Source organism: Desmodus rotundus, chromosome 11 (assembly GCF_022682495.2).
Source record: "Desmodus rotundus isolate HL8 chromosome 11, HLdesRot8A.1, whole genome shotgun sequence".
NCBI lineage: Eukaryota > Metazoa > Chordata > Mammalia > Chiroptera > Phyllostomidae > Desmodus > Desmodus rotundus.
Window position 1 is genome coordinate 55023621 of NC_071397.1, and position 20090 is coordinate 55043710.

The 20090-nt window shown below is 35.9% G+C and overlaps 1 protein-coding gene across 5 annotated transcripts in view; it reads right to left on the reverse strand.

Annotated features, from left to right (window-relative positions):
* Nucleotides 1-20090, reverse strand: part of ASCC3 (activating signal cointegrator 1 complex subunit 3) — a 327691-nt gene that overhangs the window by 55549 nt on the left and 252052 nt on the right. The gene's annotated exons all lie outside the window — the stretch shown is intronic.

Sequence of the window (20090 nt, forward strand, 5' to 3'; positions counted from 1 at the left end):
AATTAAATTTCTAGAGTGCAATATGAGAATACACCAGGCATATACATATTCCAGAATCTCAAATGTAGCAACCAACTACTTGTTTTGAAAGCTAAGGCTGTTTAATCAGTTTCTAACCAAGTCACAGAGGAAGAGTGACCTTTATTTTCACTCTGCTTCATTTTACTGAAACATAGATGTAATGTAGTGTGTATCTGCAGGCTCTTGCCCTCTATGAAAAGGAAAGGACCATTGCTTTTGGTCTACAAGTAGCAAAACTGAGTTTATCAGGACTCTATTAGCTCTTTATTAATAAGCACTCGAGCACTTCAATATACCCATACTATGATGATGACTGATGTTTACAGTGCTATCTTCAGGACTCGGAAAGATCTTTAAGGATCTTCTGAATGATGAAAGAAAATTTTCACAGCACAGTTCTAAGAGTATTTTATAGCATTAAATCTGAAATTCATATATGATATGTATTTAGAAATTCTATTATCAAAAATACTTTAAATAATCATCATACCATATTTCAAGTCAATAATAATGATAGGATAAAAGCTCACCCAACTTTTAAGTTCTAGTCTTGTATTACCCACATCACTTTGGTGTGAGTCCCGAGTGACAATTTATGTATCTTTCCTTTTCTCTAATTTTAGTTGCATTCATTGCTTATTTCAATGTCAATGATTCCTTCCTCTCTCACTGTTTACAAAAATAATACTAGTTCAAGGTTACAATCCTTTCCGTGCTTTCAGTCCAGCAGAAAAATAACTGCCAGCTCCTCACTGGTTTTGCAAGAGTCTGTTCATCTATCAGTAGAAGATGACACCTGTTTGGCATTTGTCTTACAAGTTTGCTGACACTATTTAATAAATACAGAAAAATATCTACATAGGTGGTATGGGAGATCTAAATCTAAGAAAGTGAAACATGTATATACAGAAGAATTCTCCATTACCAATGGAAATACTTTAAAACTGAGATTATGGTACTTCTGCCAAACTGCATTATTCTTTTAAATTATATACAAAATAATGAATAGAACAGAAGAATGTGTAGAATTTTATGTATCTTAGCATAATGAGATTTGGAAATAACTCTTACCTCCCAGATTTGTTTTTTTTTTTTAAAGCAACAATGATTTCTAACTTTCTGACGTAGGCAAATTTCTGACACAGTTATATTCTCTCGGACTGTCAGCTGGAAAACATTGTAAAATAAGTGGAGTCCTTTTTTAGGAGAATGTAAGGTAAAATAAAATGCAGATGATGTAAATAATACTACTCTAATAAAGAAAAAAATATATTTTATTTGGTAGTAACAACAAAAATTTTCAGAATAAGTGTAAGAATGGGAATGGGGTACATCCATTTCTTTGGGTTGAGAAATCAAAAGATATCCAGCTTATAAGACATTACTGGAGAGGAAATTCCTCCAGGCTTCTGCTATGTGTATGATGGCCCCGCATAAAGTATTCATTTTAGTCCTTCTTCTAGTGGGAAGATTATTGTTTGGTAAGAATTAATAATGACTAGTTAGATTTTTTCCTTGAAGGAGCTTTTCAAATCTATGCAGCTAATGAGTAAGTGATCCTCTATTTTTTAACAAGGCAAGTGTAAATATCTCACTGCTAGAATGTGCATATGGGGTTATGGTAAACAAATAAAAACACTTTTTCCACTGCTTCTCTTTCAAAAACTTAAGTTTATGTTAAGATGTTATAAATAATTTATTCTTAAAGAGATATTGGTCTTTTTAGTAAAGTTTTCCGGTCTTTTTTTTGCTATTATAAATAACTCTGTGACGAACACCTATGTATATATACTATCTTGACAACACACTTGTTTCCTTAGGATAGATTCCTACAAGTGGAGCAGACATTGTTTAAAGCATTTTTTAGACAGTTCTTGCACCATCAAAAAGTACTATCTTTTTTGAATTTCTAACAATTTAATATGCTAAACAGATTACTATTTTATTGGCTATACTATTACAGTTGTCCCAATTTTTCCCTTTGCCCCCCTCCACCTGGTACGCCTCATTCCCTCTGGAAATCCTTCCCCTGTAGTTCATGTCCATGGGTAATGCATATAAATTCTTTGGCTTCCCCGTTTCCTATATTGTTCTTAACATCCCTCTGTCTATGTTGTACCTACCAATTTATACTTAATCCCTGCATCTTTTTCCCGTTCTCTTCCTCACCCCTCTCAACTGATAACCCTCTGAATGATCTCCATATCTATTTTGGGGGGGTATTTAGAACATACATTTATTTATTTATTTATTTAATCGTTGTTCAAGTACAGTTGTCTCCATTTTCACCCCACCACAGCCCCCAGTCCCACCCTTAAACCTACCACTGTTTGGATTTGTACACATGTCCTTTACACATGTTCCTTAATGGACTGTCTCTATTTTCTCCCACTATCCTTCCCCCCCCCTCCCTTCTGGTTACTGTCAATTTGTTCTTTATTTCAATTTCTCTGGTTATATTTTGCTTGCTTGTTTGTTTTGTTGATTAGGTTCTACTTATAGGTGAGATCATATGGTATTTGTCTTTCACCACCTGGCTTATTTCACTTAGCATAATGCTCTCTAGTTCCATTCAGCTGTCACGAAGGGTAGGAGCTCCTTCCTTCTTTCTGCTGCATAGCATTCCACTGTGTAAATGTACCATAGATTTTTTTATCTACTTGTTTACTGGTGGGCACTTACATTGCTTCCAGCACTTAGCTATTGTAAATTGTGCTGCTATGAACATTGGGATGATAAATAACCCCAAATAGCCACAGCAACTTAGAGAAAGAAGAACAAAGTACGAGGGAACACAATACCTGATATATAACTGTATTACAAGGCCACTAATCAAAATAGTATGGTACTGGAATAAGAACAGACACATAGACCAATAGAACAGAATAGAGAACCCAGAAATAAACCCAAGTCTCTATGGTCAATTAAAATTCAACATGGGGGAAGAAGCATAAAATGGAGCAAAAGTAGCCTCTTCAACAAATGGTGTTGGGACATCTGGACAGCTACATGCAAAAAAAAGTGAAACTTGATCACCAGCTTACACCATACACACAAATAAATTCAAGGTGGATAAAAGACTTAAATATAAGTTGCAACACCATAAAAGTCCTAGAGGAGAATATAGGCAGGAAAATCTCAGATATTCCATGCAGCAATAATTTTACCAATATGTCCCCAAGAACAAGGGACATAAGGGGAAGAATAAACAAATGGGACCTCATCAAAATAAAAAGCTTCTGCATGGCTAAAGAAAACATCAGCAAAATGAAAAGGGAACCAAAACCTATGGGAAATATATATTTGCCAATGACATCTTGGACAAGGGTTTGATCTTCAAAATATATAAAGAGCTTACACGACTCCACTCCAGGAAGACAAACAACCCAATTAAAAAAAAGGCAGAGAACTTGAACAGACATTTCTCCAAGAACATACAGAGGGCCCAGAGACACATGAAAAGATGCTCAGCATCACTAGCCATCAGAGAGATGCTAATTAAAACCACAATGAGATACCACTTTACACCAGTCAGAATGGCCACCATAAACAAATCAACAAACAAGTGCTGGAGGGGTTGTGGAGAAAAGGGAACCCTAGTGCACTGTTGGTGGGAATGCAGCCTGGTGCAGACACTGTGGAAAAACAGTATGGAATTTCCTCAGAAAACTAAAAATGGAACTGCCTTTTGACCCAGCAATTCCACTCCTGGGGTTATACCCTCAGAATCCTGGAACACTAATGCTTAGTTTGTTTTTTAGGTTCGATTGTTGATAGTTGTGAATTTATTGCCATTTTAATGTTCATAGTTTTGATCTTCTTTTTCTTAAATACCTTTAACATTTCATATAATAATAGCTTGGTGATTATGAACTCTTTTAGCTTTACGTTGTCTGGGAAGAACTTATCTGCCCTTCATTTCTAAATGATAGCCTTGCTGGATAGAGTAATCTAGGTTGTAAGGTCCTTGCTTTTCATCACTTTAAATACTACTTGCCAGTCCCTTCTAGCTTGCAAAGTTGCTTTTGAGAAATCAGCTGACAATTACGGGAACTCTTTTGTAGGTATCTCTCTGTTTTTCTCTTGTTGCTTAAAGATTCTCTCTTTATCTTTAATCTTTGGTATTTTAATTATGTGTCTTGGTATCATCCTCTTTGGGTTCAACTGGTTTGAGACTCTCTGAACTTCCTGGACTTGTATGTCCATTTCTTTCACCAAATTAGGGAAAGTCTTCTTTCACTATTTTTTCAAATAAATTTTCAATTTCTTGCTCTTTCTCTTCCCCTTCTGGTACCCCTATGATTTGAATGTTGGTACTTCTGAAGATGTACCAGAGGCTCCTTAGACTGTCCTCAATTTTTTGGGATTCTTTTTACTTCTTGATGTTCTGATTGAATGTTTTTTTCCTTTCCACTGTTCCAAATCACTTATTTGATTCTCAACTTCATCCCATCCACTGTTGGTTCCCTGTAAATTTTTCTCTGTTTCAACTAGTGTAACCTTCATTTCTGTTTTTTTTTTTTTTTAATGTTATGGAAGTACCCAATGAGTGCCTTCAGCATTCTACTAACCAGTGTTTTGAACTCTGCATTTGATAGATTGCTTATCTCCAGTTCTTTTCATGGGGTTTTATTCTATTCTTTCATTTGGGTCATGTTTTTTATCTCCTCATTTTGGCAGCCTCCCTGTGTTTGTTTCTGTGTATTAGGTAGAGCTGCTTTGACTTCCTGTCTTAGTAGCATGGCCCATCTGGGTGAATGTGGCTTCTTTAATTCCTTGGTTGTTGATTTTTCATACAGCTTGATTTTCTGATGATTCTGGGTGATGTTTTGTAGTCTAGTTGTAATTTTTGCTGTGGTTGTGCAAGGAGGTGAGCCGACACCTCCATCCTGACTGGAAGTTTGTAAGTTGTTATTTAATGCCATGTTTTCATTTTACCATTGGAGTAACAGTAGTTGTTTCTTTATAATTGCATCTATATTGCAATTAAAATACATTCCCCTTTTGATTATCATAATATTGACAAATGTAATGCTTTTGAAATTTTACAGGGACATGCATAGATTTTATATATATATATTTTTCTATATCTTCTTTATTTTTGTATTGTTGTTCAAGTATAGTTTTCTGCCTTTATCCCCAATTTTATAATTTTATGTACACAAATCTATCCATTTCCTTTTGTAATTTCTTCTGTTCCTTTCTGCTTTTTGTGTTTCTTCCTCTCTCCTATTTTAAAATTTCGGCATTATTCTTAGCTTTAATTTTTAATCTGACTACAATTTGTTCTGCTATGTGCTATGAAATTAGAATCTAATTTGAATATTTTTCCAAAATGTCATCTAATTTACCCAATATTTGTTGAATAAACTACCCTTTAACCAACAATTTTATGATGTTTTCTTTTTATTGGTTAGTGCTTCACACAGTTAAATGAGATGAGTCTCACCACTGTGTGACTACTGTCCTGGCTGAGGTGGGGAAGGAGGCATTCCTGGCACATGAACAGCACTCGCTCCATGCAGGAGCAAAAGGAGAAGAGCAGTTCCAGATGGAGGCTACTCTTACTTCAACCTATACTGTAGCCAGACTCAGAAAATCTCATGTGGCATGCTAAGGAACCCAATTATTTTCTGAGATTTTTGAATAGAAGCAGATAATAATATTTGTCCTACACTGACAAGATTTATAAAATCCACTATTAGAAACTGTTTTAATATTAAATTATTATTAATGAAAACTAGCAATAACAGGTATGAATGACTATAATTTGGTAGGCAATGTATTGAGGCTTGACACACATTATTTTATTTAATCTTTCCCTCTGTTTTATGCAGGAGCATGGAGCTCAGAGAAAGGAAGTGACTAACCCAAGGTCATACAGTTAGGAAATGATGGAGTCATTGGAGTCATTGTTTGTGTGACTCCAAAGCCCAGGTTCTTACTAACTAGACTTTCAGCATACTCTAAGCATGCTGGTACTACTTACACTTTCAAAAATAGTTAATATCAAACTATAATTGCTTTTTAGACATAGGTCTTTTCCTTCTTGAAGGCGGGGACCATACCTTGACTATTAATCCTTTTGCACCTAACACAGGCACTAAATAAATACTTGTTGGTCTGATGAAGACATGTGTTTAAGAATATCTGCAGAAAGTAATATGTACAGAAGAAATAAGCTTCCAAAAAAGAGAAAATGAAGGAATAGCAAGAGAATGTGTAACCAGTAAGGGAGGCAAAGAGGAAACTGCAGTAGAAGAAAGAGATTAGAAAAATGCAGAATAAGAAAATGAATGAATTTTATTTCCTCATTAGAAATTAAATGAGGTAATGCTTTGTCCACTTTTTAAAAAACGGTGATTTTTGAAAGCCTATATTTTACAAATGCCTAGACTTTAAACACGCCCCCCCCACCCCACTAGGTATTATGTTAAATAATGTGATATTTGCCTAATTATTCAGGAAAAGAAACTACTAAATATCACAGCCCAACTATATCGGCATTACCAACAAACTACATTAAATTGACCAGAGCTTTAACTGCAAGTGAATGAAGAGAAATTTTCCAGATGAATATATGGCTAATAAAATGGCCAATTTGATTTGCCTGATTTTTCTCTCAGCCAGGTTCCCAATGGCTTCCTAGCTGTTTTATAGCTTTCTATATAGTTCCAAAAGAAAGAACATTTTTTCTTACTAATATGCTTCCTCATAGATTTCAAGCCCAAGTTCCTAATTCAAAGAAGTGCTAATCCATTTGCAGAGCATCTTAGCGAAAGAGTAATCACCCAGACATAATCACTATTACGAATCATAATTACTTTATGATTTCTTCTAATTACTAAGTGGTTCTGAATAACTATAAATAGATGAGCACTCTTCGGAGCACAGACTTTGGTCTGGAAGCCAGGGCAATGTCTCATTAAAGAATCACAGAGCTTTTTTATTTGGAGGTACGATAATGTGGCAATGGGGAATCTTGACTTTTATAGACTTTGCCATTCCCCCTCGTATGCTAAAACCCAGAGCTATGGCCTCCAGTAAAATATTAACCCAAGGAGAAAGAAAGAGAGAACAAGGGAGTAGGGGCAAAACAACCAAAGAAAGAAAACTCAGAAAATGACACTGTGATCAAGGACAAGGTCTCTCAAATGAAGTTTCCATATGTTCTTTTTTCTTATTTTTGTTAAAGCAAAAATAAAACTCACCAAAGGATACATACTAGCAGAAGTGCAAAGCTGTACTTGGTATCAAAAGGGAAGCAAGATGCTGTACTTTTCTTTATTCCTCCTAATATTAATAATGAAATAAAAAGCTTATTAGTGAGGTCAGTAAGGCTGGCACATCTGATAGAGATGAAGTGTTCTGGACCTCCAAAAAACGTAAAGGCGTCTAGAGCAGTGATTTGCAACTGGTGTGCTGCACGAATTTTTAAACCATGCAATTCCTGACTAGCCAGGGGCACTGACCTCCTTTCCCTTAGACTGTCAATTAAAAAAAAAGATAATACAACAGTAGCCATGGGGTATGAATGTCCTGTCTCGAAGAACCATAAATATATAGGTTTTATAATATATGAGTTACGTCCTATTGGTTACGTTGCATAATAAGTCTGGTTAATTCTTGGTACCAGAAATGCTTCTATGTAAGTGTAAGAACCTGATTTTTAAAAAAAGTCACTCTGGGGGAGAACCAAGATGGTGGCGTAGGTAGACACACTGCGCCTCTTCGCACAACCAGAACTGACAGAAAATCGAACGGCAAGGAAGTCCGACACCAAGTAGATAAAAAAGAAACACACATCCAGACCGGTAGGAGGGGCGGAGAGGACTCGCGTGACAGTGGCGAAGTGTGGGACGAATGGGGCAGGCAGAGCTGCGGGTAGCACCCCGTGGCCCCATATTCGCACACAGATAAACCGGGGAAAAACGGCGAGGAGCAAAGCAGACCAAGTAACCCAGGGCTCCAGCGCAGGGAAATAAAGCCTCAAACCTCTGATTGAAAGCGCCCGTGGGGGTTGGGGAGGCAGCAGGAGAGACTCCCAGCCTCACAGGAGAGGTCGTTGGAGAGACCCACAGGGGCCTAGGACGTGCACAAGCCCACCCACTCGGGAACCAGCACCAGAGGGGCCCAGTTTGATTGTGGGTAGCGGAGTGAAAGATTGAGGTCCAGTGGAGAGTGGAGCGGGAGCCATTGCTCCCTCTCGGCCCCTCCCCCACGTACAGTGTCACAGCACAGAGACCAGCGTTACCCCGCCCTGGGGACACCTAAGGCTCCGCCCCTTAAAGTAACAGACGCACCAAGACAAAAAAAAAAAAAAAAAAGGCCCAAATGACAGAACACTTCAAAGCTCCAGAAAAATACAACTAAGTGAGGAAGAGATAGCCAACCTATCGGATGCACAGTTCAAAGCACTGGTTATCAAGATGCTCACAGAATTGGTTGAATCTGTTTGAAAACCAGATGAAAAAATGAAGCCTATGCTAAAAGAAACAAAGGAAAATGTACAGGGAACCAATAGTGATGCGAAGGAAACTGGGACTCAAATCAATGGTGTGGACCAGAAGGAAGAAAGAAACATCCAACCAGAAAAGAATGAAGAAACAAGAATTCAGAAAAATGAGGAGAGGCTTAGGAACCTCCAGGACATCTTGAAACGTTCCAACATCCGAATTATAGGGGTGCCAGAAGGAGAAGAGGAAGAACAAAAAAGGAAAACTTATTTGAACAAATAATGAAGGAGAACTTCCCCAGTCTGGCAAAGGAAATAGATTTCCAGGAAGTCCAGGAAGCTCAGAGAGTCCCAAAGAAGCTGGACCCAAGGAGGAACACACCAAGGCACATCACAATTACATTCCCCAAGATTAAGCAGAAGGAGAGAATCTTAGAAGCAGCAAGAGAAAAGGAGACAGTTACCTACAAAGGACTTCCCATAAGACTGTCAGCTGATTTCTTGAAAGAAACCTTACAGGCAAGAAGGGGCTGGCAAGAAGTATTCCAAGTCATGAAAGGCAAGGGCCTACATCCAAGATTACTGTATCCAACAAAGCTATCATTTAGAATGAAAGGGCAGATAAAGTGCTTCTCAGATAAGGTCAAGTTCAAGGAGTTCATCATCACCAAGCCCTTATTATATGAAATGTTAAAGGGACTTACCTAAGAAAAAGAAGATAAAAAATAGGAACAGTAAAAATGACAGCAAACTCACAGTTATAAACAACCACACCTAAAACCAAAACAAAAGAAAACTAAGCAAACAACTAGAACAGGAACAGAACCACAGAGATGGAGATCACATGGAGGGTTGTCAATAGGGGAGTGGGAGGGGGAGAGGGGGGGAAAGGTACAGAGAATAAGTAGCATAAATGGTAGGTGGAAAATAGACAGGGGGAGGGTAAGAATAGTGTAGGAAATGTAGAAGCCAAAGAACTTACAAGTATGACCCATGGACATGAACTATAGGGGGCGAATGTGAGAGGGAGGGGGTGGGCAGGATGGAGTTGAGTGAAGGGGCGGAAATGGGACAACTGTAATAGCATAATCAATAAATATATCAAAAAAAAAGAAGTACAAATTGGTCAGTACATAATAGTCACAGATATAAATCATTTAGGGAATATAGTCAATAATATTGTAGCAGCTATGTATGGCTCCAGGTGGGTACTTAAAATAGCGGGGAGACCAGTCTGTAAAGTATATGATTGTCTAACCCCTATGCTGTACACTTCAAACTAATACAGAATAATATTGAATGTAAAAAAAAATTAACAAAAAAAAAAGTCACTCTGGAGCAAAAAGGGTGGACAATTCTATCATTACTATTTTTTTGTGAATCAATAAAAATTATACCTATTTTGTTTTGTTAGTCAGCAAAAAATACATTTTTTGGTGTGCCGAAGAATTTTAGTAATTAGTTTATGTGTGCCATGAGATGAAAAAGGTTGAAAATCGCTGGTCTAGTGTATGGCAGTCTTGAATGCAAAACGCAAATAATAAACCTAAAGTAAAACAACACAAAACAAAAACCAATCTAGATCAAGGTCCGATGTTTGAACACTTATGTTCTACCTCATTAGATCTTCACATTGTGATGATAAGTAGGGCAGATACAACTGCACTTTTTTAATGAATGAGGAAACTGAGGCTTAGAGAGAGTAAATGACTTGCCACTTACATAAAGAAAGTAAAAGGACAAGGTGAAATTTGAACCCATGCTTCCTAAATGCAAATATTATATTCATTTCACCATACTCTAACTACCTGAGTCTATTAGTGGTCTTTGCCCACATTTACAGGTCTTTTCCCACCTCCTCAGTTTCAACTCATGACTTTGCTTCTTAGTTAATGAAAACAATTAAAGCAAACTGGAGAGAATTTCTTCATTATCCTACCACCTCGGCCTCCTTGCATCTGTATTTCAAAGCTGTTGTTTTTCTTGTTACAATGCATAAATTGTCTCTACTTCTACCACAGGCCAATTCTCAACTTACAAGATTCCTATTTCATTTTCTTAAGAATTTTACTCTACAGCAGCATTTTTCCCCTCTCTATAGGATCATTTCTATCAGCATGCAAATATGCTATAACATCTTAAGGAAAAAGAAATTGATATCTATTATTTCCCCCTCACCCGCTCCATGTTAAGAATTAGCTGTATTTGCTGTCTCTACTTTCTTAAAATTCATTCCCTGTTGAGTCCTCTCAAATAAGGCCTTTGTCTCCTATCATTCCACTGAAATTATACCTTAAAGACATTTAGGATCTCCAGCAAGTCAAATGATTAATCTTAGCTCTCATCCAGTCCCTATCAATAGTCTTTAACTAAGTTAATCACCACCCTCTTCTTGAGATAGTTTTTCCTCCCTTGGTTTCAGGATAGTGCATTGTCCTGAAAGGTTTCCTTCTCACGTACAGTTCCTCATTCTAGGTATTCTTTGCTGACCAACCTTCCGCTCCTTCTATCCTATCCTCAACATGCTAGAGTTCCCAGACCTCAACCTTCAGATTTGTCAACACTCACAGCCCAGATGATCTCAGCCAATCTCATGACTTTGAAATTTTAAGTATCATCCATTTTCCTATCACCAGACCCTGTTCTTTACCCACACTTCTTCACTTCTTCAGGCCAAAAACTCAGGCATTTTTATTTCCTCTGTCGATTTGTAACTACCTTCAACACATCCTGAGTCCAATTACTAGCCATCATTTTAATTTCTGACCAGTCTATCTAAGCCATTTTCTCTCATCTGTACTTTCTGCAATAATTAATTCTCTATGAAGGAGCCACAGCAGTCTTTCCAGAATAAACAATATCACATTACTCTTTTGATTGAAATCTCTCTGAAGACTTCGCTGAAGACTTAGGATAAAATTCAAACTCCTCAGTAAGGCTGCAGGTGACCCAGCCGCTGTCCAGCATGGTCTCCCAGTGCTTATTCCACTCTGCCACTCCGGCTTTCCTGCTCTTCCTCAAACCTGGTGAGTAGCTCCCGCCCCATGGCCTTTCCATTTGTTATTCCCTGTCTATAATTTCTTCCCCAAGGCTTGCTTTTTTGTGTCACTCAGTTCTTTTTTGAAATACACAGCCTCCTCTAGTTACCTTCACACTCTTGTTTTATTTTTTCCAATTTTTTAAGAAACTTTTCAGTTACAGATGACATTTAATATAATATTACTTTCAGGTATACAACATAGTGGTTAGATAGTTACACAAATTGCCTTATTTTTTAAAAAAATCTCACAACTGAAATTATATAAAATATTTATTTACTTGTTTGTTTATAAGCCCCACTATGAATATAAGATCCAGGACTACCGGAATTTTATCAGCCTAGTTTTTGCTGCTATATTCCATGCCTGGAACATAGAATATACTCAGTAATAACCTTCATTAAATAATAGCTAACATTTACTGAGTACTATAAATGAGCAAAGGACTATTCTGTCTAATAAAATAGTGATTTTACTGTGTTTCTATACATCCTTACATAGAGAAAAGGCTTGGCATGCTAGTTAACCTAAAAAAGTTGTATGTTCCTCAGCACCGAAGAGTATCTCTATGATTATTATTATTTTTTGAAATGAAATATTTCCAAAATAATGTAATATTGTAGTACTCTGCTCCTACTGTTCGGAGGTAGGGAAGGGTCTTAGGATGTTTACCTTTTCTTTTGCTCTGTTCCACAGAAATGAAACTGAAATACATTCAGTAGGCTTTAAGTACTGAGAATGATCAATTAGTTTCCTCCCTGACTGCTCTGTGACAATAAAAGGCAGGGTGGCCTATTTATTAGTTTACGCATCATCGTGGCATTCTTCGTGTTGGAAGTGTCAGGACAGGAACCTCGAACCTTTGGGAACACTTCTGATCACCAACATGAACTGAGAGAGCAAGCAGCAGTGATTTCTGAACTGCTCCCCCTGCTGGAGTAATGAGACCCTAATGATAATTTAGAGAACTTGAACTTCATTGGGATGAAATTAGAAACATTTTGAGCAGAAACCAATTTCCAGCATATGAAAATTATATTAAAAATAAAGATTTTATGCAATGTTAAAGTTTCCATTCATTCTCCACTTATTTTTTAAAGTCTAAACTATGCTCTTTTTACTCAAAGCAGAATGAAGTGATAAAGGACTAGGATTTAGGAAAGAGAGTTTATGCCTGGCAAGAAAATATTCAATGTTATTTTCATTAAATTTTTACTTCCACAATGTGATTGAATGTGTACTGACAATTCTAAATAATTATGATATTAAATTATTTTCAAAACCAAGTTAATAAAGATTTTCTTTGCCCAATGATTCATGATAGGGTTCCCTGAAAAGCAAACTACCTTGGGGTTTTATAAATATAACTTAATTCATACAAAAACTTTCAAGATTATATTTACAATTTAAAAATGCCTAAATGCAGTCTCCCTTTGTACTTGCTCTTACATGACTCCCAGGTGGTTGGTGATCCACTCCTGCCCATAGGCTGGGCTGGAAACACTGACGTTTGGAGAGAACAACGTCAGCAGCTCTTTAGCCTCGAAGGCTGTAAACATGAGTGAACACTTCCCACGCACAGGTAAAGCTATATTAATCAATAAAAGCCGACGAGACAGACATATTCAGCACAAGCCTATTCCTCTATTTTTATGGTGCTCTTTGGGATCTGACACAAATCTCCTTTAAAAGACATGGGTCTGTCTTCTATTTCTTCAGTATTCCCTGAAGTACACTGAATATTGGATAGAACACTTAGGAAATCTTAACAAATCTTGACAAGCCAAAAGTATTTTTTATACATAGCTCAGGCTGAGAAGGTTAATGGTGTACCCTTTCTGTGTATCTTACTTTGTAAGTTTAAATAAAAGGGCAAAATAAGAAGCAAAGAAGAGGGGAAAAAAAGTACAAATCAGCAAAGGGGAAAAAAGAGAAGGTCATTTAAAAAGGTGGCTGGTATGGTATGAATTCTGATTTGAATTTTGCCCTTTCCCTGTTGGGAGCTGAGTTTTTATAGTATTTTTCCATACTGACTGTGTCATGTTGGATAATACTTGGTCTTTGTTATTTGAAAAAATGAGAAAGTTAAACTAGGTGACAACAACAGAAATATTAAAGCTATTCATACTCTGGTATCTAAACTCATTTTTGAATTAACCACCTTATCTGCCAACCTTTAGAATACTAGTAATTGACGGTTGTTATTATGTGGGACAGTTTATGAAGCCAAAGGTAATTTAAAAAAATTGAAAATTATAATAGGACAAATTTCAGATGCTATAACAAACATATTTTATACTCATCAGAACACAATCAGCTTAAAATCTTTAGAGCAATCTACTAAATCACAGCAAAACATATCTGAGACTTTTAGCAAGAAAGAATATTTCACTTTGTAATGTGGAAAGCTTATAAAAGTGCAGAAAGCTAGAAAGAAGCTAAGAAGGAATGAAGAATAGAGAAGGTCTCAAGGGAAAGAGACCAAGAGAAATAGAAAGGTACTTTTTTTCAAGGCATTTTACCATCTGTGCCTCTCCAAAGATGCCAGTCAGCTCCCCAGCCTGAGGGTGAGGGGAGCCTTCTCACACCCCCTGGAAGACAGCCCATCAGGTTTCCCCAGTAGGAAGACAGAGAGCAGCAGATGGGATCCTGCAATTGTCAGGAGGTTATTTGGAAATGCAAGGCCATGAGGTTGGTGGTGTTCACTGTTACTCAGTTAACCTTTCCTTCCTTTCATTTTCCCTTTAATGAACTCTTTAATTTTACATGCTGGGTCCCCTACCAATACTATTCATATCTGCTTGTCCTTTTTATTTTCTTCATTTAAAATTTCTATTTCTTAAAAATTCTTGCTTAATTTTTCCAATCACATGTTTAAGAAAGATATATTTGCATTTTTCTATCAAAAATTTTGTAGCTGTGCTCCAAACAGGACAAAATTCAAGCACTGAAAATGCTATATTATTGAAAACTGTTCTAGATGTGGGCAAAGAATCAGTTTGCTTTTACAGAAAGCACTACGGAAGTGCCAAACTTAGAAATATACTGATATGTAAAAATCCTATTGCTCTGGTCATTTTCTAAATTTGGAATGGTTCTGTTTTATATTAACACACAAAACCCCAACTTTCAGTCAATATCCAAGACTCTGTGGAAAAGTAACATTCTCACAATTTTTCAAGCTGGATATTTTATATATAATCTCCTATTTCTGTGTAGTCACGACAACCATAACAACTGTGTATGTCTTTAAGAAGTTTCTTTTTTGGAAAATTATAGAGACAGGTACATTTGGGACATACTTTGCTTTCTTTCTAAGCTCTTAATACTACAGCAAGCATATTCTGCAAAATGTATTCAAATAAATTTTCTCTAACTTCGTAATCTTTTCATTTCTATTACTGTCTACTGAGCACTTCAAATCGCGGTCCCTGTTCGCCATGACGACAGGCACTTTCCACTCTGGACCTGGGCTTTCAGTGCCAACATCATTAAGAGATTCTTCAAATTACTTTTTAAATGTCCCTTTCCCTCAGGATTTTCACTTATATCTAATTAGACTACTTACTCTATGCCATGTAATCCCTGTTGCCAAAACTGCTAAATGCTTCCATAAGTAGGAGAAGGGCATTAATGGAGCAAGACAGATGTAATGTCACCGGTTAAAAATAGAAGTGTGAAGCAGATGCCTTAATTATAAAGCTTATTAATTCATGGTGTTAAAAAAACTTGGCAAGAGTTCTTATAAAATATCTAACCTTTCCAAATAGCATTATATAGTTTAAAACTTAAAATATATGTTTTCAAATAAGGAATATTGAAATAAAGATTTTGCCAGTAATTAATGTCTGCATTTATGCATTTAATACCTATGATTATTAGTTACAAGGTCACACATAATTTTAAAATAACTTTCTTGATTGACTTTTTAAAAGTATATACCTTACATTTCATTTCTTTAAAATTTTTTTTATAGTTGGAATTAAATCATAGGAAAAGGATAAAATATGTCTAGGAGAGGAAGGAAGATATAGAGAAGAGTTCTAAAGAGCTACTTTCTATAGAACCTGGAAAACTTAATTAATCTCATTAAACTTCAATTTTGTTTTCTGTATATTAACATTGACCACAAAGGGCTGTATATAGATATGCAGCTATATATAGAAAGGGCTATATATAGATAATGTGTACTAAAATGTCTTTGTAGTAGGTGCTCAATGAAAGGTAGTGGTTATTATTATTTAATGGATATATTGGAAAGATAAGATTTAAATAAATGGGTTATTATTATCGAACAACATTAGTGAAGACAGAGAGTCTCAATACAGTCTGTGGCCTTACACCCAGAACACAGTATTTTCCTATCATTTAAAAGCAATGGCACCTCAAAATGTATCCAGAAAGAGTTCGATTTCTTGGGAGGAAGAGAAAGTAAGAGAGGTGTTAAAAGAGGTGTTACTACAAAAAGACATCAGTGGAAGTGCATTTTCTTTTTCAGTGTTGACTGAAATAAAGATTTATACACAGGGTGGAGCAAAAGTAGGTTTAAAGTTGTATGTGAACATTTATTCTTTATTATTCTTTATTAATTATTGTATTGTTTTTTCATGCAAACAAGTTAAACCTACTTTTGCCACACCCTGTATAACAGAGTAATAATCAACAGGAATAAGCACCTATAACAGATTGTTAGATTTAAAGAAAGGAAAACAACCCCTCCCCCAATATTGTGAAGGATAAAAATATTCTGAGTATCTAGTGGGCCAAGAGAAAAAAAAAAAAACATGCCACACAGGTCTAGTCATCGTCCTTGCCTTCCCTGATCTGTAACGGAATGGTCATCATCCATCACACCAAACATGACAGGCACAATTCCATCTCCTTTTCCAGTTCTTTAGTGGTTTATCATTAATAAATCCATTCCAGCCCCTTTTGAATCTCTGTATTTTTGGCCTATATTATATCCATCAATTGAAGTAATAACTCTGAGTTGATTACTTGCAGGATCAGATGGAACTTCCTCCTAATTGAAAAAGTTACCCTGTTCAAGATCTAAAGGGGCCTCCCCTACTACAGCTCACGATTGGAATTTCAGTTTCATCGATTCAAAGCCTTTGCCTTTCCAGATTGAAATGCCCTTTCACATATCTTCTATCATTTGAGTAGCTCAGTTGGACTCACTCAGACGTCTCTAGGATGTTCTTTGATGTGGGGCCAGGAGATACGTATACAGCGAATCTCCTGCATAGGGAAAATGAATATGAAGGACAGAATACTATTATCTGTTTTATTTCGGAGACTGGTTCTGATGACGGGCAACATTCTGCTGTCATTCTTAGAGCATCAGACTGAGCTGGTGACCTCTGTTAGTAACAACACCCAAGTGTGTTTTATAGTTTATTACCATGGCCCATAGTTTATTTGTGTATTCACACACACACACACACACACACACACACACACACACACACACACACACACACACTTTGCCAATAATGTTCCCTATTCTATCTCCTATCTTTGGCCCCTAGAGAGAAACAAGAGCCTCACACATTGTATGCACAAAATAAGTATTTTTTGAGTAAATCAATAATGGTTTTTGGGTAGAAATGTAACTGATAAAATTTAATATAGACAAATGTAGAGTAACATATTAAGAATAAAACATCTAATTTATGCATGTTTCTCTATCTGCTTCAGATATTAAGACAATTTCATTTAGCAGAGGCTCATTACTGTTTGGAAGAGTTTAGTTTTCATCTTAAACTCAGAAATTTCCTGTTGCCTCCATCCTTTGGTTAAAAGGGTGATACTGTCAATATAATTCTGCAAACTTCAAGGCCAACCCCAACCATCCAAATGATAGAAGAACAAAGAAGGTAGAATTCAGAAGGTAGGGTATAAATGTACCTAATGCATGAAATTTTTAATCAAACCTGACAACCTTCTGCTATGAAACCCTGTGTGAGAGGGAAGTCTACAGTTTCAAAAACACTGTGAAAGGAAGCATACCATGAAATAAATGATCTGATTAAATATTTTCTCTTATTTTTGAATGAAAGTATCTTATCCGGTAAATATTAATATGGCAATAAAATTATAGTCCTACTCAAAAAATTCTAATTCTTATTTTAGAAAAGTTGATAGCAATATATAAAATGATCAAAGTGTGAGAATTCCAATTCATTTAAATAAAGGAAAAACAACTCTATGGTGAAGTATGAAATTCTAAATATACGCATATATCTTCTCTAAAGAAAGGCCTAAAAAAACCACACTAATTATCAGTTACAAATATATAAAATCTAGGGATCATCATTTGAAACTATGTTTTTATGACAACTGAAGAGAAATAATAGGCTTATGTATTTTTAAATGCTTGTTAGAAGTGCGACTCAATGTTTTAATATTCTTTTTCCATTCTATGGTTATAATCTAGATTATTTTTCTTTGTGCCAACAATAATCACACTGCAACATATTCAAAGGACCTAACAAAATCTTAAACATCATAATTTCTACACTGTCATTAATACAACCTCCCCCACAAAACTCAGAAGTTAAATACAATATGTATCCTAAGAAATAGTGAGAACATTAAATTGTTAAAAATGTAATAGTAAGTTCAAAACAATAACCAAGAAAATAGAAGATTTTCAGTTGTGATCTTCTCAGGAATACTTAAAGTGCCTTTTAATTAATAATTTAAAAGAAGTTTTAAAATGACTTTAGAAGCATCAGTGTTGTATCTTAGTAAAAGGAGACACCGAAGTGATTGAGTTATAACACTGAATTGTTCAAAACATAAGGTGACATAATTAAGCATTGTTAACACAAAAACAAAGATAATGGAAGGAGGCCTTTGAAACACTAATGCCACCCCCACTGCTTTTCTTTGCTCTGTGTTGTGCTTATCACCCTCTTCTCTAAGCTGTCATCTCCATCTTCCGCCTCCTGGTTTCAAAACCACAAGGAGATCAGTATGTATTTTTTGGAAAAGAGCGTAGAGAAGAGGCTATGTGACTCATTTAGGAATCCTGGGTGTAGACACAGAAAACATTTTAAAAACTTCTCAATGAAAAAATGATTTCAGAAATTGCATTGTAATTACTCCAAATACAATCTTACTTTATTATTTAATGTTTCTGTTAGTATTCATATGTTCTCTTTTGAACAAAGACTACTTTCTAGACAAGAGAGTAACAACAGTGGCACCTGTAGATCTCCTTGTGAGATGCGAGTCCCACAGTTCCATGTCCCAGTACCCTCATTCGAACAATTCCCGCTAAGATATTACAGGCTTAGACACTATAAGAAGTTCGAGTTTCTTGGACTACACACCATAGGATAAAGTGATTATATCATTGTTGCTGTGGAAATTCAAAAGGGGGTACCAGTGAACTATACTTGTAAAAATATACTATTGAGTTTATCTTACATATATTTGCAGATGATTTGTTTTGTTTAGTTATTCACAAAAGAGTTGACTTAATTTTAATAAAAAATATACCATGAGATCAGTCTACTGGTTTTAGGCAGTGTGATGTTGGAAAGAAATAGGCTGTTGGAAAGATGTGGACAGACCTCTTGTTCTGATCAACGCCTTTTCATTGAGAAGACTGAAGAAAATGATGACTTAATTGCCTTTGTCTGTACACATTTTTTGACTCTTTTAGTGGGGTTGAGGGGAATACAGACATAATGGGCATATGGTTTTACCAGCCTCCTTTACAAGCAATATGCATTCAGTTTTAACATGACATACGTTGTACCTTCCCCCTCAGCATCCTCTCTCCCTCGTGTGTGTGTCTGTGTGTGTGGCATGTAAGAGGCAGCATAGTGTAGTAGTTAAGAACCCACACAGTGGAAAATTGCTAGAACAGCACCTGGCACATGAAAAGTGCTTAAAGGTGTTAATATATGAGTTCCCAAGGTAGACAAATACTTTTAAATCGTGGATTAAATAAATACATCAAAGTAGGTAAATATGAAGGAAAATTGTATTCTTAAATCTCACAGATACTAGTTTAAGATAATTTCCCAAACTGGTTAACCATTATTTTACTGTCTTTTTCTCAGATACATCCTGTTTTTATGAATCTCTGACTGGGAAATTATAAATAATGCTGCAACCTCATTCTTAGGGATCTAAAAAATTCTTCATGTTTTTTAACATTCTTACCTCAGAAATGAATTTTTAATTTTACAAAAAAACATTTTCCAGTAGCTGCCTCTACTTTAATCCTCTACTCTTTTCTATAGAGCTAACAACAGAAAACTGATTAATACAGGAGCCATCCGTTCATCAGTTCATAACAAATATTTTTGGACTCACTACAGTTATACTTAGCCTGATGTTGCACAAAGTCTATACACTAGTTTCTCAAAGGGAAAACAATGAAAAAGTGAAAAACTGTTAATGGGGGATTAAACCCTATTAAGAATGATAAAGCAATAGGAAAGGTACAAAAAAGCTAATAAGCAAGTAAACCACCTCAGAATCAGTGAATTAATATGAGAAGGACCACAAAGACTAATCAGTGGTCCTAAACTTTTTAAAAAGCACCAACACACCTT